The following is a 26817-nucleotide window of genomic DNA, read 5'->3' as shown; positions in this document are numbered from 1 at the left end:
ACACCCACACACTTCCTTCTATAAAATGGAAAGAGTGAAAACACTTAACATGAACCCACAACATTTACTTCCTTCACAGAAGAATCTAATGGATTTATAAGTTGTTTGCACACTGTTAACAATATCTGAACTGTAGCCTTGCTTTGTTTATATCATGCATACTCTCCCACATAAACAAAGATATTCTCTACTTTCCAAAATTATATTAAAACATTTATTCAATGTTATGAAAGAGCTTTTTAACTGGGGAAATCAGTATGCACCGGGGTATTTAAATGTATTGATCAGTGGTATTTATTGAGTGCTTACTGTATGCAGAGCAATCTCCTAACATACAATATAGTTGATAGTCACATTTCTTGATCTCAAGGAGCTTAAAATCTAGTGGGGGAGACAGACATTTAAATAGATGAAGCAATATAGTATAAAGATATTTTCATAAGTGTGGTGGGGATGGGGTGAGTTTCAGTGTGCTTAGGGGGTAAGGATCCAAGTGCATAAGTGACTCAGAAGGGAAGGTGATTAGGGTGGGGAGATGAGAGGTTAGTCAGGGAAGGCTGCTTGGGGGTGATGAGATTTTAGAAGGGCTTTGAAAATGAGGATAGTGGTGTCCTGTCCCATATGAAGGGGGAGGGAGTTCTAGGGAGAAGTGAGGTTCTTAGCAAGAGGTCGGTAACAAGCTAGGTGAGATAGAGATATAGTGAGGAGGATAGTGTTGTGGGGCAAAGTATGCAGGCCAGTTGTAGTGTAAGAGGAACAATATTTGGTAGGATGGAGAGGGTTGACTGAAAGCTTTAAAGCCAGTGGTAAGGAGTGTCTCTTTGGTACAGGGATGAATGGACATCTTTTGGTCTCTGCTCTATCTTAATCCTCCTCGACTCCTCAGCTGCCTTTGACACTGGAGACCACTCCCATCTCCTTGAAAATTTATCCAACCTTGGATTAAGTGACTGTCCTCTTTCAGTTCTCCTCCTATCTCTCTGACTGCTCCTTCTCAGTCTTTTTTGCTGGCTCCTCCTCTGCCTCCCACTATCTGATAGTCTCCCTCTACACCCAGTCCCTTGGAGAATTAACTCACTCCCATGCCTTCAACTCTACATTTCCAGCCCCAACCTCTATCTTTACCTTTCATTCATTCATTCATTCATTCATTCATTCATTCAATAGTATTTATTGAGCTCTTACTATGTGCAGAGCACTGTACTAAGCGCTTGGGATGAACAAGTCGGCAACAGATAGAGACATTCCCTGCCATTTGACGGGCTTACAGTCTAATCGGGGGAGACGGACAGACAAGAACAATGGCAATAAACAGAGTCGAGGGGAAGAACATCTCGTAAAAACAATGGCAACTAAATAGAATCGAGGCGATGTACAATTCATTAACAAAATAAATAGGGTAACGAAAATATATACAGTTGAGCGGACGAGTACAGTGCTGTGGGGATGGGAAGGGAGAGGTGGAGGAGCAGAGGGAAAAGGGGAAAATGAGGGTTTAGCTGCGGAGAGGTAAAGGGGGGATGGCAGAGGGAGTAGAGGGAGAAGAGGAGCTCAGTCTGGGAATGCCTCTTGGAGGAGGTGAGTTTTAAGTAGGGTTTTAAAGAGGGAAAGAGAATCAGTTTGGCGGAGGTGAGGAGGGAGGGCGTTCCAGGACCGCGGGAGGACGTGACCCAGGGATCGACGGCGGGATAGGCGAGACCGAGGGACGGTGAGGAGGTGGGCGGCGGAGGAGCGGAGCGTGCGGGGTGGGCGGTAGAAAGAGAGAAGGGAGGAGAGGTAGGAAGGGGCAAGGTGATGGAGAGCCTTGAAGCCTAGAGTGAGGAGTTTTTGTTTGGAGCGGAGGTTGATAGGCAACCACTGGAGTTGTTTAAGAAGGGGAGTGTCATGCCCAGATCGTTTCTGCAGGAAGATGAGCCGGGCAGCGGAGTGAAGAATAGACTGGAGCGGGGCGAGAGAGGAGGAAGGGAGGTCAGAGAAAAGGCTGACACAGTAGTCTAGCCGGGATATAACGAGAGCCCATAACAGTAAGGTAGCCATTTGGGTGGAGAGGAAAGGGCTGATCTTGGCGATATTGTAGAGGTGAAACCGGCAGGTCTTGGTAACGGATAGGATATGTGGGGTGAACGAGAGAGACGAGTCAAGGATGACACCGAGATTGCGGGCCCGAGAGACGGGAAGGATGGTCGTGCCATCAACGGTGATAGAGAAGTCTGGGAGAGGACCGGGTTTGGGAGGGAAGATGAGGAGCTCAGTCTTGCTCATGTTGAGTTTTAGGTGGCGGGCCGACATCCAGGTGGAGACGTCCCGGAGGCAGGAGGAGATGCGAGCCTGAAGGGAGGGGGAGAGGACAGGGGCGGAGATGTAGATCTGCGTGTCATCTGCGTAGAGATGGTAGTCAAAACCGTGAGAGCGAATGAGTTCACCAAGGGAGTGAGTGTAAATGGAGAACAGAAGAGGGCCAAGAACTGACCCTTATCTTTACCTGCAATCTCGCATTTCCTCCTGCCTTCAGGACATCTCTACCCAGATGTCCCACTGACAACTCAAACTAAATCTGTTCAAAATGGAACTCCTTATCTTCCCATCCAAACCCTGTTCTCCATCTTTTCCATCACTGAAGACATCTCCATTATCTTCCCTATTTCACAAGCCTGTAATCTTGGTGTTTTCCTCTACTCATCTTTCTCATTCCCCCTATATATTCAATCTGATACCAAATTCTGTTGGTTCTACCTTCCCAATATTGCTAAAACCTGCCCTTTCCTTTCCATCCAAATTGCTACTATGCTGATCCAAGCACCTATCCCGTCCTGCCTGAACTATTGCTTCTGCCTCCTACCTGACCGCTCAACCTTCTGTTTCTCCACACTCGGGTCAATATTTTGTTGCAAGGATCATTTTTCAAAAAAAGTTCAGCCTATGTCTCTCCACTCCTCAAGAACCTCCAGTGCCTGCCCAACCATCTCTGCATCTAACAGAAACTCCTTACCATTGGTATTAAACCACTCAATCAGCTCACCCCATCCTATCTAACCTCACTGATCTCTTACTGTAGCCCAACCAGCACATTCCACACCTCTAGCACCAGCTTGCTTACTCTGCCTCCATTTTGTGTATATCCCTGCCCACTCCTTTCCCATATTATCCCCATAGCTTGGAACTCTCTCCCCTTCCATATAAGCCAAACCTACATTCTCTCTACCTTCAAAGCATAATTAGGTCACATCTCCTCCAAGAGGCCTTCCCTGATTAAGCCCTCTTTTCCCCTGTTCACTTTACCTTCTGCATTATCTATGCATTTGGTTTTGTGACTTGTAATTTGATATTTGCCCCACCCCCACTCCCATAGCACTTACATATCTTTAAATTTTAAGCTATGAATTATTTATTCATATATTAATATTATATCAATGTCTGTTTCCCCTTTTTAGCTTATCATAATAATGGGCAGGCAATGTGTTTGCTAACTGTTGCATTGAGCTCTCCCAAGTGCTTAATATAGTGCTCTGCAGACACTAGGTACTCAGTAAGTTTAATTTATTGACTGTAAAATGATCCGGGCAGATAGAATGAAGAAAAGACTGAAGCAGAGAAGCAACATGGCCCAGTGAATAGAACAAGGGCCTGGGAGCCAGAAGGTCCTGGGTTCTAATGCCATTTGCTTGCTATGTGCTTGGATCAGTACAAAGAGTACCATACAACAGAGATGACAGACATAGTCCCTGCCCATTAGTTTACAGTAGAGAACAGACCTTACTGTACTTCCTCCAGTGCTTAGTATACAGAAAGTGCTCAATAAACTCCATCGGTTGATTAATAGAGGAACTTCAGATTCGGGGAGGGTAGAGATTGTACAGTAACTAGCAATTATAAGATGGGGCATGAGTCATTCATTCATTCAATCATATTTATTGAGAGCTTACTATATGCAGAGCACTGTACTAAGCTTTCAGGAAAGTTCAATACAACTATAAACAGACACATTCTGTGTCAAAGTTGGTGAGTGGGTGAGGTGGGATGAAACAGGCTATCACTAGAATTAAGGAGTGAGAGGAAGTGGGCAGAAGAAGGGTGATCAGAAACATCCTAATGAATATTAAAGTTCTCAAGGATCATTGTAGAAATAAAGAGAGAAGAAATGTGAGAAAGGGATCAAAATGGTTTGGAGTTGGAGGAAGAGCTTGGGAGCAGTAGGTGACTGTGCCTAATAACTAGAGTAGGTGGTAAAGGCAGATGATTTGGGCTTCAAAGGAAGGGAAGGAAAGGGATTGGGAAAGTGGCATGGTGTCAAAGTGGCACTGGGGGGCAAAAAGGAAGCCAGTGAGTTTTAGGGAATGGGAGAAGATGAGGCCCCCTCTGGAGAAATAGCAGAGTCATCTGGGGGATGCCAGATTTCAGTGATATTTAGGAGGAGCAGTCACTGGGTCAAGAATAGGTCAGTGATGAAGAGAAGCTTCACTTAATGGATCATTTCACTTTCTGTTGACTGTGAGAAGATAGCATGATTTGATGAAAAATCAACGATGGGATTAGGAATCTGGATATTTATTTTCTAGTCCCAGCTCTGCCACTAGTCTTTGTAGATTAATCTGTAAAATGGGTATAAGGTACCCTGCTCTCCCTACCTCCTAGCTTCTGAATTCCCACAGGATAGATACTGACTGATTAAATTATCTTGTATTTACTCCAGTACTTAGCTCAATGCTTTAGTTCTTAGTAAGCATTTGACAAAGATCATTGCCATTATTATTGATCATAATAATAATGGTGATAAATCAACCTTATGCACTGAATAAATATGATTTTTATGTAAGTACTTAAACCTCTTCATTCTACTTTTCACTTATTACATTAGCAATCATAAACTCTTTGCAGGCAGGGACAAACAGTGTTTAAGCGACCTTGTACAGTCCTTATTATAGCACAGTGTGAATGAAAACATTTGATACTTGATTTTTGAAGATGCTGTTTAACCCAAAGACTGAGTTGAAGAGCATTTTAGAAAATAAAGAAGTATTCAAAGGCTGTTTACCACTGCAGAGATAGTAAGGAAGCCTCTATTTTCAGTCTGTTGTTATCTGAACAGGAATCACTTTTGCTGAAAGTAAATCATATTGTTTTCTTCATGGGTGGCTCCATTTGGCCATTTAATCTGAGCAAAATGACAGGTTTGAGGGAGAAAGAAGGGAAAAAGTCTTGGCTCATCAGATTTTTAGAATATGAAAGGTATTCTGTTTTTGATCTATTATAATGTTTCTATCTAATAATCAGTGGGTTGTCTGTAATTTTCAAGTAACTTAAAAATCAGAAAATAGAAAAATCATTAAAACTGGTTGTCTTAGTTTGGCATACAAATGACCCCAAATTTAGTTATTAGGTTAGAAACAATTTTTTTCCAGTTATACCATTTAAATATTACCAAAAATCAAGTACCTCTACATGCTTTCTGAGAAATATTTCCTAAAGAAAAAGTTATGAAATTAGGTGATTGACCAAAAAAATTTTTATGGTATTTGTTAAACACTTCCTGTGTGCCAGGCACTGTACTAAGTGCTGGGGTAGATACGGGCTAATCAGGCTGGACACTGTCCATTTCTCACATAGAACTCATAGTCCTAATCTCCATTTTACAGATGAAATAATTGAGGCACAGAGAAGTTGCGACTTGCCCAAGGTCACACAGACAGAAGAGGCGGAATTAGAACCCAGGTCCTTCTGACTCCCAGGCCCTTGGCTCTATCCTGCGTCTCATGCTTTACCAAACTACTTCATTTGGTCAACCTAGGAAACTAACCGTGGTGGAATAAATAATATTTAAGCTAAACTTTCTACTAAAGGTTTTAGGAAATCTTAAGGTTTTCCAAAATCTGTATATTCAGAAAGTAAGCTCATAAACATTTAGAGAACAGTTTAACTTCAGACCTCAATATTTCAGTGTAATAATTAACAGGAGTCCTTAAGTTTGATGAGATGAAATATTGATCATAACAGAATCATCAGACAACATAAAAGTGCAGAAATTGCAGACTGAATAGATATGTAGATTTTTAAGATTTCCAGAAAAGATCATGAGATCAAAAGAATAAACCTAGGTAATGACTTCTGCCAGTAAAGTATGGACAGATATGTATTTTTGTGTACATCAGTCAATCAATTGAATTTATTGAATGTTAAGGGTGCAGAACACTGTACAAACACTTGGGAGAGTGCAGTATGACAGAGTTGGTATGTATGTTCCCTGCCCACAAAGAGCTTACATATCTTTATAAATATATATACACACTTTTATATGTAGGAAGTACATGTGCACTTTAAGTTAATAAAACTACATTTTAAAAAGGGACACCAACTATTGGAATCTCAAAATCGGAAATAAATTTATAATTGTATTTTTATTTGATAACAATAATGATGGTATTTTTTAAGCACTTATTATGCCAAGCACTGCATGAAATGCTAAGGTAGTTACAAAATAGCCAAGTAAGACACATCGGTGTGCCTCAGGGGGTTCACAGACTGTTATCCCAATCTGTGTGTCATCAGACTGGCAGATGTTCCAAATGAATCAGATCCTGTCTGCAAGAACCAACATGAGGACACAGCACATTAAGGAGTTGTGAATCGACCCCTTCAATTGGAAGGAGGATGATCAGATTGGAGTACTCTTTTTTCCAGTACTTATTAATAATAATAATAATAAATAATAATAATGTTGGTATTTGTTAAACGCTTAATATGTGCCAAGTACTGTTCTAAGCGTTAATTATTAAGTACTTACTATGTGTCAAAAATGGTTCTAAGTGCTGGGATAGGTACACACCAATTGTGTTGTACACAGTCCTTGTCCTGCTTGGGACTCACAGTCTAAATAGGAGGGGAAACAGGAGAACTGATGCATGCAGAAGTTAAGTGACTTGCCCAAGGTCACAGAAAGCAATCAGTAGATCCGGGATTATAGCCCAGATCCTCTGACTTCCAGGCCCAAGCTCTTTCCATTGGCTATGATACTTAGGTTTGCCCTCAATCTAAACAAATGCAGCGTGGCTCAGTGGAAAGAGCACGGGCTCTGGAGTCAGAGGTCATGGGTTCAAATCCCGGCTCGGCCATTTGTCAGCTGTGTGACTTTGGGCAAGTACTTAACTTCCCGGTGCCTCAGTCACCTCATCTGTAAAATGGGGATTAAGACTGTGAGCCCCACGTGGGACAACCTGATTCCCTGTGTCTACTCCAGAGCTTAGAACAGTGCTCGGCACATAGTAAGCGCTTAACAAATACCAACATTAATTAGACAGTCCACACCGCTATTGTTTACCCATATAGCGTAATGGCAAGAATTAGATTTGAGTTCTAATCCTGGCTATGCACTTGCTTGCAGTGTGAATGTGTGCAAATCACTTAACTTCTCTGTGCTCAGGGATGACACTTGTTCTCCCTGCCCCTTAAACTGTGAGCCACACTTATGACAGAGACTGTGATCTGCTTATGTGGTCTCTACCCCACCACTTGGCAAACAGTGAATGCTTACAAATGCCATTATTATTTTGCAAATCTGTTTATAAATTTGCTATACAACTAGTAATATTCTAGATTGTGTTAAATAGAACAAAAGGAAATGAAATTGATGACTACAATTATGCAAGTCTCTTGCAGATTCAGAGTGTGACTTTCCTGAAGTAATGGTACTTTTGTGTACTATGTTCTAAGCACCGGGATGAATTCAGAATAATAATGAAATCAGAAACAATCTGTGGGCAGGCACAATAGTCCAGGATTTGCGGGGAGAAAACAGGGAAGTGACTAGTGAAAAGAAAGCAAGCAGATAGTTGAAAAAGACAGTGTTCTGCATACAGCAAGTGCTCAGTAGATACCATTAACTGATTGGCAGAAAGCGACAGATAAAGAGATCGAGGCAGTGACAGAGAAAAAGGGATAATGAAAAAGAGAAAGAAATAGAAAGGTACAAGGAGATATAGGGAGACAAGGATAGATGTATGTAAAGAGACAGAGAAAACTAGAAATGAAATAGAGGGATTCAGAGAGATATGCCATTCTCTACATACCCTTTTATACCTCTCTCCTCTTCCACATACACACACATCCATGAGTTTTCCCTTAAACAACTGTAATTGAGAAGCAACAAGAGAGCTCCTCACTATCCTGAGAAAAACTCCAGCTATGGAGGCTGCTGCTGCTCTTCTAAATTTCCTTTGCAGGGACTGTGAAGTCTAGACTGTAAGCTCCAGTTTACGTCTATGAACTCTGTACTCTCTCAAGTGCTTACAGCAGTGTTCTGCATACAATAAGTACTTAATAAATACCACTTGTTGATTGGTTGAGTGCAATACATGCCAAGTAGCTCCAGAATTTCAGAACCTTGAAGAACAGTGCACATTACTTCTGTTGGGTACCAGAGCCAAAGTTCCAACCTCCCAATACAGGGAGAAAAGACCCTCCACTGCAAACTTCACCTCCGGCCTTCCATCTGTCCTAAGGGCAGCACAGAATCCTCTAGTCTACCGTATGTGGATGATGGACTGACAGCATTTTGGCATGCATGGTCTACACCATGTTTAATGCATCTGGATAAACTCTTTGACATTATCTGTGTTGGGGTGTGTATGCAGATCCCTTAGCTCAGTGGTATCCAAAGATGCATAATGGTAGATAACTGCCTGCTTCTCCTCTGACTCCATCTGGCAACAGCTTTTTATTTCCAAAGATATTTAACAGGAGCTAAAACAAACTAGCTCATCTTCTTCTACTTGATACTAGCTCTGGTGAATTGTTTGATGGATGAGGAAGTGGAGATTGTTGATCTGGATGGGATCTAAATATTTTTCTGTGGATCCAGCTGGTTGTGGGCAGGGAGCATGACTATGAATGCTTTGGCATTGTACTCTCCCAAATGCTTAGTACAATGCTCTGCACACAGTAAGCACTTGATAAATACTATTAAGTTATGGAAAATTGGCATATGGCTGTACTTTCACTCCAGTGATAATTTTTGACTAGATGTAAAGCAGTGTGGCCTAGTGGAAAGAGCATGTGCCTGGGAGTCAGAGGAACTGGGTTCTAATCCTAGCTCTGCCATTTGTCTGCTGTGTAACCTTAGGCAAATCACAACTTCTCTGTGCCTCAGTTTCTTCAACTTTAAAATGGGGGTTCAATACCTGTTTTCCCTCCTATTTAGACTGTGAGTCCCATGTGAGACATGGACTATGTCCAACCTGATTAACTTATATCTATCCCAGAACTTAGACCAGTACTTGACACACAGTAAGCACTTAAATACCACAATAAATCAATTAAAAATATGCAGTTCTTGGGAACACCAGTATCACCTCTCCAAATTTTGGGGAAATGCAGGAGCTAATATCTCTTAGACAGTGAACATAATGTGAGGAAAAAAAAATCGTTGTTCTGATTATACTCTATCTACCCCAGCATCGACATACATTATTTTGGCACACAGTACCTAGTACTTGAGAAATATTAAGTATTAAGAATAATAATGATAATAAAGAATCTAGTAGATTCCAAAGCATTTTTTAAATCATAAACTGACAGAACTGGAAAGGATCAATTACTTCATCCCTCTGCCAGTTACATTTATATATTTATCATGACAAACTCAAATCCATTCTTTCCTAAAAGGAGGGATCACAGCTTTTATTTTTAATATTATGTTTCTCCAGCCCCTGGGCTATGCTCTGAATACAGAAGGTACCCAGCCGTACTCCTTATGTTGTTAATGATGCAGTCATGCATTTAACGAAGTTAGATACATAAAAGAAACAATGTCTTTCCTCTTAGTCTAGTGGAAAGAGAATGGGCCTGGGAATCGGGACACCTGGATTCTCATCACAGCTCTATCAGCAGCTCACTGTAAAACATTAGGCAAGACACTTAACCTCTTTGTACTCAGTTTCTTCAACTGCAAAATGGGAACAAAATATCTACTTGGTATGGAATGAGTTCCATGATGGGTTGGCATTTTGCATTGTGAAACAATCAATTAGGCAAAATCCTTCAATATGATATACAAGTATTTTATAATAGCTACTGATTGATCATTTTATAGTTTAATCAATGATATTCTGTGCCTGCTTACTCTGTGCAGACCACTATACTAAACTCTGGGCAACACGGTATAGTGGTTAGAGCATGGGCCTAGGAGTCAGAAGGTCATGAGTTCTAATCCCAGCTCCACCATGTGCCTGCTATGTGACCTTGGACAAGTCACTTCACTTCTCTGTGCCTCAGTTCCACATCTGTCAAAAGTCTGTGAACTCCATATAAGACAGGGACTGTGTCTAACCCAATTTGCTTGCCAGTCTATTCTTCACTCCGCTGCCCAGCTCATCTTCCTGCAGAAACGATCTGGGCATGTCACTCCCCTTCTTAAACAACTCCAGTGGTTGCCTATCAACCTCCGCTCCAAACAAAAACTCCTCACTCTAGGCTTCAAGGCTCTCCATCACCTTGCCCCTTCCTACCTCTCCTCCCTTCTCTCTTTCTACCGCCCACCCCGCACGCTCCGCTCCTCCGCCGCCCACCTCCTCACCGTCCCTCGGTCTTGCCTATCCCGCCGCCGACCCCTGGGTCACGTCCTCCCGCGGTCCTGGAACGCCCTCCCTCCTCACCTCTGCCAAACTGATTCTCTTTCCCTCTTCAAAACCCTACTTAAAACTCACCTCCTCCAAGAGGCGTTCCCAGACTGAGCTCCTCTTCTCCCTCTGCCATCCCCCCTTTACCTCTCCGCAGCTAAACCCTCATTTTCCCCTTTTCCCTCTGCTCTTCCACCTCTCCCTTCCCATCCCCACAGCACTGTACTCGTCCGCTCAACTGTATATATTTTTGTTACCCTATTTATTTTGTTAATGAATTGTACATTGCCTTGATTCTATTTAGTTGCCATTGTTTTTACGAGATGTTCTTCCCCTGACTCTATTTATTGCCATTGTTCTCGTCTGTCCGTCTCCCCCGATTAGACTGTAAGCCCGTCAAACGGCAGGGACTGTATCTGTTGCCGACTTGTTCATCCCAAGCGCTTAGTACAGTGCTCTGCACATAGTAAGCGCTCAATAAATACTATTGAATGAATGAATGAGCTTGCAATCTAAGTTTAAATTACTAGGTCACCTGATCTTCTGAGCAGGTGATTCTGGGGAAATTGGAGGAAGGACTTCCTGTGAAGCTCCAGAGAAGGAAGGTACTGGTGCACAGGGAGCAGATTGTCCACTGGGGAGAACAAGTATGCAGTTTCCTCCATAACCAAAGTATGTGAGGGTGAAGTGGATGCATGCACAAGCTTGTTCATTTATTCATTCAATCATATTTATTGAGCCCTTACCATGTGCAGAGCACTGTATGTACTAAATGCTTGGAAAGTACAATTCAACAGTAAAGAAAGACAATCTCTGACCACAACGGGCTTACAGTCTACAGGGCGGAGACAGACATCAAAACAAGTAAACAGGCATCAGTATGAAAAAATTATAGATATATATTCATTCATTTATTCAATAGTATTTATTGAGCACTTATGTGCAGAGCACTGTACTAAGCGCTTGGGATGAACAAGTCGGCAACAGATAGAGACAGTCCCTGCCGTTTGACGGGCTTACAGTCTAATCGGGGGAGACGGACAGACAAGAACATATACATAAGTTCTATGGGGTCGGGGAGAGAGCAAAGGGAGAGAGTTGAGGTGATATGGAAGGGAGAGGGAGCTAAGGAAAAGGGGACTTAGTCTGGGAATGCCTCTTGGAGGAGGTGTGCCTTCAGTAGGGCTCTGAAGGGGGGGAAGAGTGATTGTTCAGTGGATTTGTGGAGGGAGGTCGTTCCAGGCCAGAGGTAGGAAGTGGGCCAGGAGTCAGCAGTGAAACAGGTGAGATCAAAGCCCATTGAGAAGATCAGCACCAGAGGAGTGGAGTGTACAGGCTGGAAGATAGAAGAGAAGGGAGGTGAGGTAAGATGAAGCAAGGTGATGGAGAGCTTTAAAGTCAACAGTGAGGAGTTTTTATTTGATATGGAAGTGGATAGGCAACCACTAGAGATTTTTGAGGAGGGGAGTGACATGCCCTGAATGTTTCTGAAGTAAAATAATCCGGCAGTAGAGTGAAGTATGGACTAAAGTGGGGAGAGACATAAGACTGGAAGGTCAGAAAGGAGGCTGATGCAGTAATCCAGTTGGGATAGGATGAATGACTGTACTAACGTGGTAGTGGTTTGGATGGAGAGAAAAGGGCAGATCTTGGCAATGTGAGAAGGTGGATGTGAGACCAGCAGGATTTGGTGACTGATTGGATATGTGAAGTGAATATAGGAGCAGAGTGACACCAATGAATGACACCAAGGTTGCAGGCTTGTGAGATGGGAAGGATGGTTGTGCTGACTACAGTGACAAGAAAGTTTGGGAGAGCACAGATAAGGAGCTCTGTCTTGGACATATTGAGTTTGAGATAGCCAGAAGACATCCAAGTAGAGATTTTCTGAAGGCAGGAGGAGATGCAAGCCAGGAGAGAGGGAGAACAAGGGAGGAGGAGATATAGATTTGGGTGTCATTCTCAAAGAGACTAGAGTTGAAGTTGTGGGAGCAAATGAGTTCTTCAAAGGAGTAAAAATAGATGGAGAACAGAACAGGGCCAAGAACTGACCCTTGTGGAACCCCTATAGTTAGGGGATGGGAGGGGGAGGAGGAGCCCATGAAGGAGATTGAGAATGAGCAGCCAGAGAGTTGAGGAGAACCAGGAGAGGACAGAGTCAGTGAAGCCAAGGTTGAATAATGTATTGAGGAGAAGGGGAATGTCCACAGTGTCAAAGGCAGCTGAGAGGTCGAGGAGGGTTATGATGGAGTAGGAGCCATTGGATTTGGCAAGGAGGTCATTGGTGACTTTTGAGAGGGCGGTTTCAGGGGAGTGAAGGGGGCTGAAGCCAGATTGGAGGGGGCCCAGGAGAGAGTTGGAGGAGAGGAATTCGAGGCAATGAGTATAGATGACTCGCAAGAGGAGTTTGGAGAAGAAAGGTAGGAGAGAGTGATTGCCATCACCCCAAGAGGAGACAGAGAGGAGATGGAATGGCTGTATGGGTGAAGGGGATCGATGTGTATGTGGTTTCCATCACAAAATTGACAGTTGTGGAGAAAAGAGGAAAGCACCTGCTGCTCCTCTTGTCAAACCCTGAGAAACATGCCCTAGCTGCCTCTATCATAGCTGTGTAACATCAGATGGCATCTTAAGCCTAGGAGGGGGAAGCAGCATCCTATTTAGTTATAATTCAACCCCTTCATCTTGGAATTGATAGAACTGACCATCACCCGGACAAATGTTTAAGCCAACCAAATATGTAAATATCGAAATTGCACCTTTATTGCAGATGTGGAAGAGGCATGTATGGGAACACTACATCCAAATTGTTTGTTTTGCATTTGTCCCAGTGCTTGACACCCCTGTAAGTGCTTAATAAATACCACAATTCTTATATAACATACATAGTAATTCATTAATGGATTGCTTTCATCCCTGTTGGTACTTCTAAAATTCCACTTTCCAGAATTATGGGTTAGGTTTATAGTCCCCTGCTTTCTTTCAAGAACATGAGTTGAAAAAATTCCAGAATATATCATGTCACACTAGAACACAAACATATATGATGATGAAATAATATTTGTACAGATACAGGTGGGACCTTATTCTACAAAATAGGAAACAGAGAATTGCTGTCTTCCTAATCCAATTGTGTGTACAAGATTGGAGCCATGAGGGAAGGCAGGGAATGAAGGATTCAATTTTATAACAACATTAGTCACAGTGGTCAATTGTTGGGTGGTGGAAGCATGGCCTTCAAAAACTGCCTCAGTTACCCTCCTCCCTCCACTAGCTTCTCTTAACCCAAGAATACAGTTTATTCTTGAGCAGCCATTGGGATTTTCTCCTCCATCATGGATTTTCTTTTTTCTCCTTCCTCCACTTTCCTCTGGACTGCAAGACTTCCTCTATACTGTAAGATCATTATGGGCAGGAAATATGTCTGCTAATTCTGTTCTATTGTACTCTCCCAAGTGCTTAGTACAGTGCTCTACACATAGTAAGCATTAAATAAGTACCATTGATTGCCTCATGAACAGAGATATAAGAACGTCATCATTCTTATTAAAAAAAGTCCCATCTAAAACTGGTTAAGAGAAGATTGTTTCTATTTCCATATCCAAGCACTTATTACAGTGCTTTGCACACAATAAGCACTCAAATTTGATTAAATGAATTCAATAGCTCAAAACAAGCAGCACTGCAATCCCAAAATGTGGTGGCTTGATGCAGTCAGGGGGAGCAATCAATCACTTAACACATGGGGCTTTTATTAGGCAAGAAGAGTCCTCGGCCCAGATAGGTCGGGGAGTCCCTCATTTGGGAGTCTTTTACTGAGCAGAGGGGTCATTAGAAGAGTGCGGGGTTCAGTCTTGCTCTGGCTTTGCTACCCATTTTCTTAACCAGACATGGGGCTGGGCAGGAAAGCCCTGTAGCTAAGTACAAGCAGATCCTGCGTGTGTACCCTACTTGTGTGGCCCAATGGAGTTATATAGTTTGTGGGTGGCTAGGAATTTGGGGCCCTTTAGGGGCAGCAAATGGCAGATTCCATATTCCAGTGAGACTCCCATTTCAGTCTCCACATACAAACACCTAGGGCTAAGCGCTTAGTACAGTGCTTTGCACATAGTAAGTGCTCAATAAATATGATTGAATGAATAATCTTCTCACTTCTTTGTGCCTTTATCGGTTCTTCATCTTTGTCTTGGAGAACAAAAGACCATGACTGGATGTAAGTACAATCTCGTAGCCAATTGACAATTTCAAAAGTAAATGTTTATAGTACTTATATCTGGAAATGTTGGCTGCACTCTAAAATCCGCTTCATGAGGTGGAACACTGCAGACTTTGCCACTATTTTACACAGACCGCTTACTTACTTTCCAGGAATGCTTTGAGCCCTTACATCCAGGAGCTAACTGGCAAAAATGTCTGAAAAAATGCAAACCTCACTGAAGTTTGATGGTCTTTGGAAATGTTCCTGATTTTTGCTTCAATTTTAGTCATGATGCCATGAAGTTGGATTACCATTGAGTCAAAAAAGGAGAAAAAAAAAAGAGTATGATTGATATTGTCAACAAATAAAAGAAAGAATCCTAGGCTTCTTATGATCCAAATGTCAAGAGTTCCAACTCCAGGAATAAAATTTTCTCCTACAGGTACAAAATGGACTTCAGAAAAACAGGGTATAGTTATTTTCTCAATTTCTTTAGGATTAGTTTATGCAAATGAATCAGTTCTTTTACATCTCAAATTCATAATTTTTTTCCACTGAGGAGGGAGAAAAGAAAACCTCATCTGGCGTAGGAAGTGTGTACCTTATGATTTCAAGCCATTTTATAGGGAAGATAATACTCGGGAGGGTGGAAAGGCTGGAGGGGAGCCCAGTTGTGATTTGATTGCCAGTCATCTCACGGCTGCCAGGTGAGTTTTATACATTTAATTTAACATTTGGCAACACCACGGTATTTGTTTTCAACTACCCAAAGTCACTTTGCACGGCAACCACTACTGAGCAGTTAAGGAGTTCAGGGCTCTTTTATATATATATATATATATATATATATATATATATATATATATATATTTTTAAGATCCAGCTCAAAATGTTCACCAAAACCCTCCAAGAAAAAAGGTGACGGGGGCACTGCTTTCCAACACAAGTAAATTCTACCTAACAGAAAAAAAGAAAATAAAAGACATTATTTAACAAGCAAATTGTAAAACTGTACAGTTACCTATTTCAGATTCTCTCTCCCAGATAAAATAAAAAGTAATATCACTGTGAGGGGAAGATTGGTAAAATTTAAATTATGAACTAATTCTCAAATGTTGATATCAATATGTCTTATGCTTATACCACAAAATCCACTAAATCATAAGGTTCTGGAGGGCAGGGATCGTGTTCATCTAATCTATTGTACTGTAATAATAATAATGGTATTTGTTAAGTGCTTATTATGTGCAGAGCACTGTTCTAAGCTCTGGGGTAGATTCAGGATAATCAGATTGCCCCACGTGGGGCTGTATTCTCCCAAGCATTTAGCACAGTGCTCTTCATTCAGAAAGTGCCCAATAAATATAATTGATTGCTTGATTACAGCCCAATATTTAATTTTTAAAAGGTGAAGATCAATTTATCCCCATGTTTCAGATTCTGAACCTTTTCCAGCAAGGAGTGGCAGCAATGGGATGTAGTTAAGAGAGCACCAGTATGGAAGTGGAGAACCCGGGTTCAAGTCCAAATACTACCATCAGTCTGCAAGGTGACACTGGGCAAATCACTTAGTATATCTGTACCTCAGTTTCCTCATCTGCAAAACGGGAATATTATTACCTACCTCCTTACCTGTCTCACAGGGTAGTTGTGAGGTCAAAAATATGGTAAGTAAAGTGAGAGCACTAGCACTGTGGGACTAAAAGCACTACACAAACTAAAATATTATGAAGTACCTTCTCAACTTTTTCCATACAAGGATTTCTTTAGAACTGAAAATGAACAAATAGTAACAGGATCATACAGAGACTCAAAAACATTTAGTGTATCTTAAAGTTCTCTGTTGAGATCTTCTTGTCAGTACAGTGCCTGTGTGAATGTGTCTACAGCCTTCAGAATAACAATTTTGGCTTCTTCAATCACCTGTGTTTATCTTTGAGTACATCCAAATTTCAAAGAAAGAGGCAGTTCACATAGGCTTAGTATGAGTTCATCATTCTCACTTTACATTTTAGTCCTCTCGAAAACCTTATCGCATAAATCTATTGCTTCTCACTGTTTTAAGACAAAGAAAAAGAGACTTATTAAACTGCTCAACACACCAAATTCAAAGAGATAGTTTACCTTACTGTTCTGTCTTTTAAGAACTTCTATTAATTACTGAAATCTAACCAAACTGTGATTTCACCTCTAAAAATAGATTTTTTTTTGGTGGTTGTATTTGTTAAGATAAAACAATACTTCCACATGTATATGTTCAGGGCTAACGAGCAATACCATCTGTAGTCCTGGAATATTTTCACACTCCTCTCTACTATATAAAACAATAAGCCTTCTCCAGCTGATTTCTCTCATTGTAGAATGCAAATTGCCTATGAAAGACCTCAGGGTGTGAGAAGACACTTATCAAACAGACATTACACATGCACTCACACAAACTACATTGCCTCAAATACAATTTCAGATGCATTAAGGAGAAAAATATATCAGCAACATCCTTTTGTGAATCTATAATAATTATGGTCTGAAGAATATCTGTTTGTTATGATATGTTGATTAGTTCACTGATTTTACTTACTTTTAGTCCACTTCATAACTGCCTCATAGTATGAAAAGTATTGATTACTTAAAGTTAAATCTCTGGGGTATAAGAAAACCCAAATGTCTATTACCACTTCATTTCTATGTTGTGAAAAGTAACTAGCTTAAATTATTAAAATAGCATCAAAATATACAAGACAGCTACATGATGTGACAATTTATTTATTCTTAGATACCACATAATATTGGCTCATTCATTCTGTGGGGCAAAGTGATCAGGTTGCCCTGTAGAAAATCCACTGTGGTTGACATAGCACCTGAGTGAAGTGGACTTATTTACAATCAAGTTACTGTACATCTTGCCCATGGAAATTCAGGACTCAACCAGATGAGGAATACCCAAATGAACAGGAAATAATAATTTTAAAATTAATTTCTGAAGAAAGTACCAGGGGCCAAGGTTGCAGGGATTTGTGATACAATTAAGGAATGCTATTTGCAAACGAAGGTGAAAGCCACTGTGATCTTTAAGCTTAATTTTTGAAATATACATACTTTATCATCAATGGTATTTATTGAATGCTTGTGTGCAGAGCACTGTACAAAGTATTTCCTGCCCATAACAAGCTTACAGTCTAGAGGAGGAGACAGACATTAATTTAAAAATAATTTGCAACATATAATTTATATATAGTGTTGCAGCAATGAGGGTGGGCAAATATCAAATGCTTAAAGGGCACAGATTCAAGTGCATAGATGACACAGAAAGGGGAGAGAACATGGAAAAGAGGGCTTAACGGGGGAAGATGTCTTGGAGATGTGAGAGAGTTCTAGGCTTGGGAAAAGAGGTGGGAGAGGGGTTGGTGGCAAGGTAAACAAGATCAGGGCACAGTGAATAAGCTGGCTCTAGGGAAGTAAAGTGTGCAGGCTGGGCTGTAGTAAGAGATGAATGAAGTAAGTTAGAAAGGGGCTAGCTGAATGAGAGCTTTAAAGCTGATAGTAAGGAGTTTCTCTTAGGTGCAAAGGTCGATGGGGAATCAATGAAGGTTGTGGAGGTGTGTGGAAACATGGATTCATTTTTTTATTTTTTAGAAAAATTATCTGTGCAAAAGAGTGAAGTATGTAATGGAGTGGGGAGAGATAGCAAGCAGGGAGGACAGCAAAAGGCAGATGTAGATGCAGTAGTCAAAGCAGGATAGGATAAGATAGGATCGGCATAGTAGCAGTTTGGATGGAGAGGAAGGGATGGATTTTAGCAGTGTTGTGAAGGTAGAACTTGTCAAATCATCACCATTGTCATATTTAAGTAATAATAATAATAATAATGCTGGTATTTGTTAAGTGCTTACTATGTGCAGAGCACTGTTCTAAGTGTTGGGGTAGATACAGGGTAATCAGGTTGCCCCACGTGAGGCTCACAGTTAATCCCCATTTTACAGATGAGGTAACTGAGGCACAGAGATGTTAAGTGACTTGTCCACAGTCACACATCTGACAAGTGGCAGAGCCAGGATTCGAACCCATGACCTCTGACTCCCAAGCCCGGGCTCTTTCCACTGAGCCATGCTGCTTCTCTAAGCACTCAGTATGTGTCAAGCACTGTTCTAAGCACTAGGGTAAATACGAGGTAATCTGTTCTGTTGCAGTCCTTGTCCTGAAGGGGGTTCACAGTTTAAGTAAGAGGGGGGACAGGTACTGAATCCCCAGTTTGCAGATGAGGAAACTGAGGCACAGAGAAGTTAAGGGACTCACCCAAAGTCACCCAGAAGACCAAAAAGTCAAATTATCAGATGTGTCTTTAAAAATTAAATGAGAAATGCATCATCTAGCCAAAGTTCTTGAATTCTTATACTGACAATCACTCTTCCCTATACTTTATCAGTACTTTTTTAAAATTACCTGACTTTAAAGGATACTTCCCACAACCTAAAGGCTGAATCAAAAATGAGAGAACTCTAAACAATGGTACCCTGAAATTCTACTTCCTTGTTATACCAGGAAAGCAATTAAGGGCCCAGTCCTTTTCAATGAATCATAAATAATCTTCACTCTTGCTATTAAGTTAATTAATATAATCCGTAAAGCCAAATGCATCAAAATGAAGCTTATTTTGCAAACAGATAAAATGTTCTGCCTCATTGCCTCACTCTCAATAATAAATGCCATTTGGCCAACAATATTTTCAAAGTTTAAATTGCAATTGTTTTTTTTTATCATGAATCCCATTTTAAATAATGTAGTATCTAAAGTTAAAAAGAATTGTTGAAAGTAGATACCCATTGGTAATGATTTTAATATCTATTGGAGTTGCTTTTCAAATGCCAAAATGGATGAAAATCAAATAGCTCGCTGGCATATGAGGCCTTCCATAAATATTACCAATTGATCAGTTGATTGATAATTGCAATTTTAGCCAGGGGGAATGGGTGGGGAGGTAAAGTGGAATAAGATGAGGGGAAGAAAGAAAAGAGACAGGGCAATATGTCCAGGGATTGTGTTTCTGGATTTAGGAGGAACTTAGGAGGAAATTTTGGAATGATATATCTGTCCCAGAAATGGAACTATATCAGATAATCAGCTTACCTTGCACTGCCTTCTAGTAGGACTTGTCATCTTCACCACCTTCAAGATGAAGAAGGAAGGCATGTAAGATTGGCATGGTACCCTGCTGTCCAGATTTTTCATTACAAGAATATGGTCATACTATTTAAACCCACAGTTAGGAGAGTCAGCAATTTTTTACTTAATTTCTCTTTAACAGAAACTGTGATACCTCAATGAATCAATTTATGAAACAATGAATTGTCTCAGAATAAAATGATTTTGTCATTACAGTTATGCCATTATGAAAATGTTATCTAAATACAATTTTTTCTAAATCCCATCCATAAACAATATAATTTCTACTGACCTACTATAGGAAGTGACAGTTCCTGAGACAAACTAGAAAAAACTGCTCTAACACCACTATTCACAGGAAAAAAAAAGTTCACTTGAAGGACTCTTTCTGAAAGAGCTGGAGTTCTATGCTAGACCTCCCTTCCCCAGTACAAACTTAGGCTTCATTTTCCAAACTGGAGAAGGTATTATGATGCATGATTATGATTTCTGGATTATCAAGCAGCATGGTTCAGTGGAAAGAGCACAGGCTTGGGAGCCAGAGGTCATGGGTTCGAATCCCAGCTCTGCCACCTGTCAGCTGTGTGACTTTGGGCAAGTCACTTAACTTCTCTGTGCCTCAGTTACCTCATCTGTAAAATGGGGATTAAGACTGTGAGCCTCATGTGGGACAACCTGATTACCTGTATCTACCCCAGCGCTTAGAACAGTGCTCTGCACATAGTAAGTGCTTAACAAATACCAACATTATTATTATTATAAAAAGGACTATTTTATTTTTATCTTTGTCTTCCCATTAGAGTGTAAACTCCTTGTGGTTAGGGGAAGTAACACTTCATTATTCTGTACCTTTCAAGCATGTACTACAGTACCACTGTACCAAGTGGGTACTCAGTAAATACTACCACTACTACTAGACCTTCTTAACCCCATAAACTCCTTGAGGCTTGTACCTTAGGCAAAGTAAGAGCTGCAGGGAATTCTCTCATAACTAAAGCAATCCACTTAAAAACATAAAAAAAACAAAACCAGCCTGAAGAGGTTCACAGATGGGAAACAAATGTAATCTCATTCTTTGCTACTTTCCTAGTAACAATTTCAACTTGCTCTAGATAAGTGGCCAGTTACTGGGCTGTAAATATATGAACAGGAGGGCTTATTCCAACCCCTATTTTTCAGAGAAATGTTATGCATGTTTCTATGCAAGGCACACCTGTTACTCAGAGTTTAAAAAAATTAAAAGGCTGAGGACAAGTGAGACATTCCCAACAGGCTGATACCATATTTTTATTGTAAAGATTCTAATCAGATATATCACGTGTAAGACATTGGACGGGGAGGAAAAACATCTTATGGGTGCCTTGATAAATTTTGTCATGAGGTTTTTTTTGGGATAGCTGTCTTTCGTTAAATAATTTAGCAGTTTGTAAACATTTATTAAATCATATTTATTGAGCTCTTTCTATGTGCAGAGCACTGTACTAAGCACTTGGAATGTACATATTTGGCAACAGATAGCGACAATCCCTGCCCAATGATGGGCTCACAGTCTAAATGACTAAACATTCACATCCTATGATGACTAAAGAATGTTCAGTCCAATGAAATTGAAAATATATAAGTTTGTATATTAAATTAAGTCAAAAACAGTCAAAAATCAGACATCAATCAATGGTGTTTAATGAGCACTAACTGTGTAGAGAGTACTGTAGTAAGCACTTGGGAGAGTATGATAATATACAGTAGAGTTGGGAGACACAGTCTCTGTCTAAAAGGACTTTACAGCCTAGAGAAAGGGACAAACATTAAAATAAACTACTGATAAGGGAATGGGAGAGTGCAAGGATATGTACATATGTGTACATAAGTGTTGTGGGGCTGAGGATTGGGTGAATAGCAAGGGTTTATGGGGTATGGGTCCAAATGCATAGGGATGCAAAAGGGAGGGCAAATAGGAGATATGAAGGATTAGGGAAAACTTTTTTTAATGCTATTTTTTAAGCCCTTACTATGGTATTTATTGAATCCTTATTATGTGAAGAGCACTGCACTAAGCACTTGGGAGAGTACAAAACTGGGTAGATACAAGTTATTCAGGTTGAAAAGAGCCCAGATCCCCCATGGAACTCACAGTATTAATCCCCATTGTACAGATGAAGTCATTTAGGCACAGAGAAGTTAAGTGACTTCCCAAGATCACATAGCAGACAAGTGGTGGAGGCAGGATTATAAGTCAGATCCTTCGGATTCCTAGGCCCATGTTTTGTCAACCAGACCATGCTGCTTCCCTAGGCTTCCCTCCTCTTAGAGGAAGCATGATTTTAGTAAGGCTTTGAAGATGGAGAGAGGTTTTGTTTGTTTTTTTTTGTTGTTTTTTTTTACTATGAATAGAGAGGGAGTTCTAGGCCAGAGAATGGACATGGGCAACAAGTCGTCAAAAAGACTGAAGAGACCAAGGTACAGTGAGTATGTTGGTGTTAGAAGACAGAAAAATCATACAGTAATTCCTTCTTGCTCTTGAGGATAGACATTCTTACTATTTTATGCCTATAATCAATCTTAGACTATAAACACCCTAACCAAATTATATTCCCACACTATTAGCCTCAATACATTATCTATGAGGGGAATAAATGTAAGGAGGAAAACTGTTACATACTTGCAAAGAATTAGTATTATTATTAATCATATTTACTGAGTGCTTACTGTTTGCAAAGCACTGTACTAAGCAGTTGGGAGAGTACAATATAACATCAAACACATTATTCATTTAATTCATTCAATCATATTTACTGAGCACTTACTGTGTGCAGAGCACTGAACTAAGCGCTTGGAATGTACAATTCGGCAACAGTTAGAGACAATCCCTGCCCAACAACAAGCTCACAGTCTATAAGTAGGGGGGAGAGACAGAGAGCAAAACAAAACAAGTAGTCAGGCATCAGTACGGTCAAAATAGATAAATAGAATCACAGATATATATACATCATTAATAAAATAGAGTAATAAATAATATATACAAATATACACAAGTGCGCTGGGGAGGGGAAGGGGGTAGAGCAGAGGGAGGGAGTATGGGCAGAGGGAAAGGGAGTGCTCAGTCTGTGAAGGCCTCCTGGAGGAGGTGAGCTCTCAGGAGGGCTTTGAAGAGGGGAAGAGAGTTAGTTTGGTGGATGTGAGGAAGGGAGGGCATTCCAGGACAGCATTAGGACAAGGGCCAGGGGTTGATGGCAGGACAGGCGAGAACGAGGCACAGTGAGGAAGTTAGGGGCAGAGACATTATCCACTTTGAAGACTCTTTCGAGGTTCAGTCAGGTCTCCCTTCACACATTTTTTTTTTAACCATGTGTTCTACAAAGAATGCTGGTGAAGAATTATGGAATATTCTTCTGACAATATGCATCTGTCCGGATAGAGCGAGATGCAATATTAGAAGAAATGGTTGTGCTCATTTGCAGAGAGAAAATGTCCTTTTCTCCCTTCTCCCTGCACCAGAGGCCCATGGCTGAGAGGAAGCAGCCATGGAAAAACTGAGGCTGAGAATGTTAACCATGGGTCCATGTCCAAAACAGAAATCTTCATCTTGCCCACCCAAAACCCTGTCCTCCCCTCTGACTTCCCCATCCCAGTAGAAACACCACTGTTCTCATCTCACAAGCCCATAACTTTAATATTGTTAAAGCCACATATTCAATCTGTCACCAAGTCCTCTCAGTTCAACCTTCACATTACTAAAATCTGCCCTTTCCTCTTCACCTTAAGTATTACAGTATTCCAAGCACTTATATCCCGCTTTGACTACTGCAACAGTAGTCCTCACTTCATTCTGCCACTCAGATCATTTTTCTAAAAATAAAAATTTTAAAAAGGGTTCAGTCCATGTTTCCCCATGCTTCAGGAACCGCCAGTGGCAGCCCATCCAATTCTACATCAAATTCCTCACCATTGCCTTTAAAGTACTCAGTTATCTTGCCTCCTCCTATCTGATCTTGCTGATTTCCTACTACATCCCAGCTCTCTCACTTTGCTCCTCTCACACCAACCTATCACTGTACCACAATCTCATGTATCTTGCTGTCGAACCCTTTCCCACATCCTCCTTCTAGCCCAGAACTCCCTCCCGCTTCATATCCAACAATTGCAAAGGTAAGTTTCGTGCTTACTCTTAAAATTAACATCTCTACTTCTGAAACAAGCATGCTCCCACCCTTCTCTTCTCTTTCCTTTTGCTTCCATGTTCAACCACACACTCTTTTGGCTTTTTCCTTGGACCTTAAAACAAATCAGGTCTCTTCCAGGTAAGGAAAAGACATCTTCTAAGCTATCTGCTTAGCCTGCTCCTGTCAAAACTTACTGAGGAGAATGTATTACTTACTACTTCTACTTCCTTTACACCTCTTTTTGTAACACTCTCTTCTTAACCCCCAGCAACTGGGATGTAGTCTTCTTGCGCCCCATATGGGACAGGGACTGTGTCCAATCTAATCATCTCATATCCACCACAGTATTTTGGAGAGTGTTTGCCACATAGTAAGTGCCTAATATTATTATTATTAGAATTACCAAAGTTACAACCACTCCAAATATATATAAAACCTGGGGATACAGCTGGAATGATGTGATATATGTTATCCCAGGTTCCCAAATCACCCCATGAAACATGCAACTTGGAGATAAAAGTAGCATGGCATACTGGATAGAGCACAGGCCTGGGAATCAGAAGTCAAAATAAATTGAAGATAGGGAAAAGAGTAGAGCATAAGTATATGCTAATAACCTTTCACTACCCATATTTCCAAGTAATACAGAAAGGGTGTCCTTCTGAATTCACTTCTCCAGATCTTTCCTGAGGAATCTTCCCATCCTGTTCTCCCCCGCTACTGTTTAGTAGCATTTTTTGCATCATCTAAGCACTTGGTTCTGTTCATAGCACCTAAATACATAACTCCATACTCTATTGTTTCCATATCCTATAATTTATTTTGGTGACTGTCTCCCAAGGTAGATTGTAAGGTCTTTAAGGGCAAGGATCAAGTCTATTGTCTCTATTCTACTCTGACAAGCCCTTAGATCAGGGCTCTGCCCAAAATAATATCCTTCCCCACCACAGGAACTACAAGAGAGAGCAGTGTGGTCTAATGGAAAGAGTATGGGCCTAAGAGTCAGAAGGACCTCTAAGATGTAACTCATCTGTAGACTGCAAACTTATCGTGGACAGGGAACATTTCTACCAACTGCTACACTGTACTTTCCCAAGCTCTTAGTATAGTGCTCTGCACATGGCACACACTCAATAAATATGATTGATGATTTGGTTCTAATCGTAACTCTGCCACCTGTCTGCTGTGCAACCTTGAGAAAATTACTTAACTTCTCTGAGCCTCACTTATTTAATCTATAAAATGAGAATTAAAACTGTAAGCCCCATGTGGGACATGGGTTGTGTCCAATCTGATTAGCTTGCATCCACTGTAGCAATTAGTAGAGTGCCTGGAACACAGTAAGTGCTTAACAAATGCCATTAAAATAATAGGGTTGCTAAGTGTCCACCATCCATTCTTCCTATAGGAGACTTTCTCCCAGCCTCAGGCTCTGGGATGTCCACAGTCCCATACACAGTACAGGATGAACAACTGACTCCTTGACAGGGGTTCTGGTGCAACAGAGCATAGACATGTCAAGGGATAGCTAGCTGGCGGTGACTACTCAGTAGCATGGCATAGAACACAGGCCTGGGAGCCAGAAGGACATGAGATAATTCCAGCTCTTTCACTTGTCTGCTGTATGACCTTGGACTAGTCACTTCACTTTTCTGGGGCTCAGTTTGCTCATTTGTAAAATGGGGCTTGAGACTGTGAACCCCATAGTGAACAGGGACTGTGTACAGCCTGATTTGCTTGTATCCACCCCAGCGCTTAGTACAGTACCTGGCACATAGTAAGTGCTTAACCAATACCACAATAATTATCATCATTATTCATTCATTCATTCAATAGTATTTATTGAGCGCTTACTATGTGCAGAGCACTAGACTAAGCACTTGGAATGTACAAATCACTAACAGATAGAGACAGTCCCTGCCCTTTGATGGGCTATTGGGTTGTTCACTGAGGTGTGAAGGGTGGAAGAGAAGTCAGGGATGGCACAGGAATGCAGAGCTACATGCTCGGGGCCCCCTCTCACTCTGACCACTGGAGTCTTTCCAACTCAGAACTGCAGTGGCTCTGGCAACTGCTGCCTCCTTCCCATTCATTTAGATATAACAAGGGCTGAGTAAAATGACCAGAGCTGTCGCCCAGGCTGGCTGGTACAAAGCATCCTTGTTGCCAGTCTCTGACCCCCTAATTTACCCTTCCCTTCCTCAGCCATCTGCTCCGCTTCCTTTGTGCCTGAATCGCCAAAGTCAACATCAAATCAACAAACATCAACATCGCCCAAATCTGCCCCTTCCTCTCCGTCCAAACTGCTACCACATTAATGCAAGCATTTATCCTAACCCGTCTTGATTATCGTTTCCTGCTTATTGTATCAGCCTCCTTGCTGACCTCCCTGCCTCCTGTCTCTCCCCTTTTCAGCCTATACTCCATTCTACTGCTTGAATCATTTTTCTTCAAAAACGTTCAGACCATGTTTCCCCACTCCTCAATAAACTGCATTCATTGCCCATCCACCTCCAGATAAAAAAAAAAAAGACTCCTCACCATTAGCTTTAAAATACTTAATCACGTTGCCGCCTCCTACTTCACCTTGCTACTCTCCTACTACAAACCAGCCCAAACACTTTGTTTCTCTAATGCTAATCTTCTCACTAAATCTTTATCTTATATGTCTCACTGCTAATCTCTCACCTCT

The 26817-nt window shown here is 41.1% G+C and overlaps 1 long non-coding RNA gene across 2 annotated transcripts in view; it reads right to left on the bottom strand.

Moving 5' to 3' along the window:
* Positions 1-26817, bottom strand: part of LOC120638400 — a 171947-nt gene that overhangs the window by 37926 nt on the left and 107204 nt on the right. For both annotated transcript variants that reach the window (XR_005660051.1, XR_005660050.1), the window contains exon 3: positions 19930-19968. This is a non-coding gene — a long non-coding RNA (uncharacterized LOC120638400). The remainder of the gene's footprint in view (positions 1-19929; positions 19969-26817) is intronic.

This window comes from Ornithorhynchus anatinus, chromosome 5, assembly GCF_004115215.2.
Source record: "Ornithorhynchus anatinus isolate Pmale09 chromosome 5, mOrnAna1.pri.v4, whole genome shotgun sequence".
In the NCBI taxonomy this organism is placed as follows: Eukaryota; Metazoa; Chordata; class Mammalia; order Monotremata; family Ornithorhynchidae; genus Ornithorhynchus; species Ornithorhynchus anatinus.
This window is presented reverse-complemented; position numbering and strand designations above follow the sequence as displayed.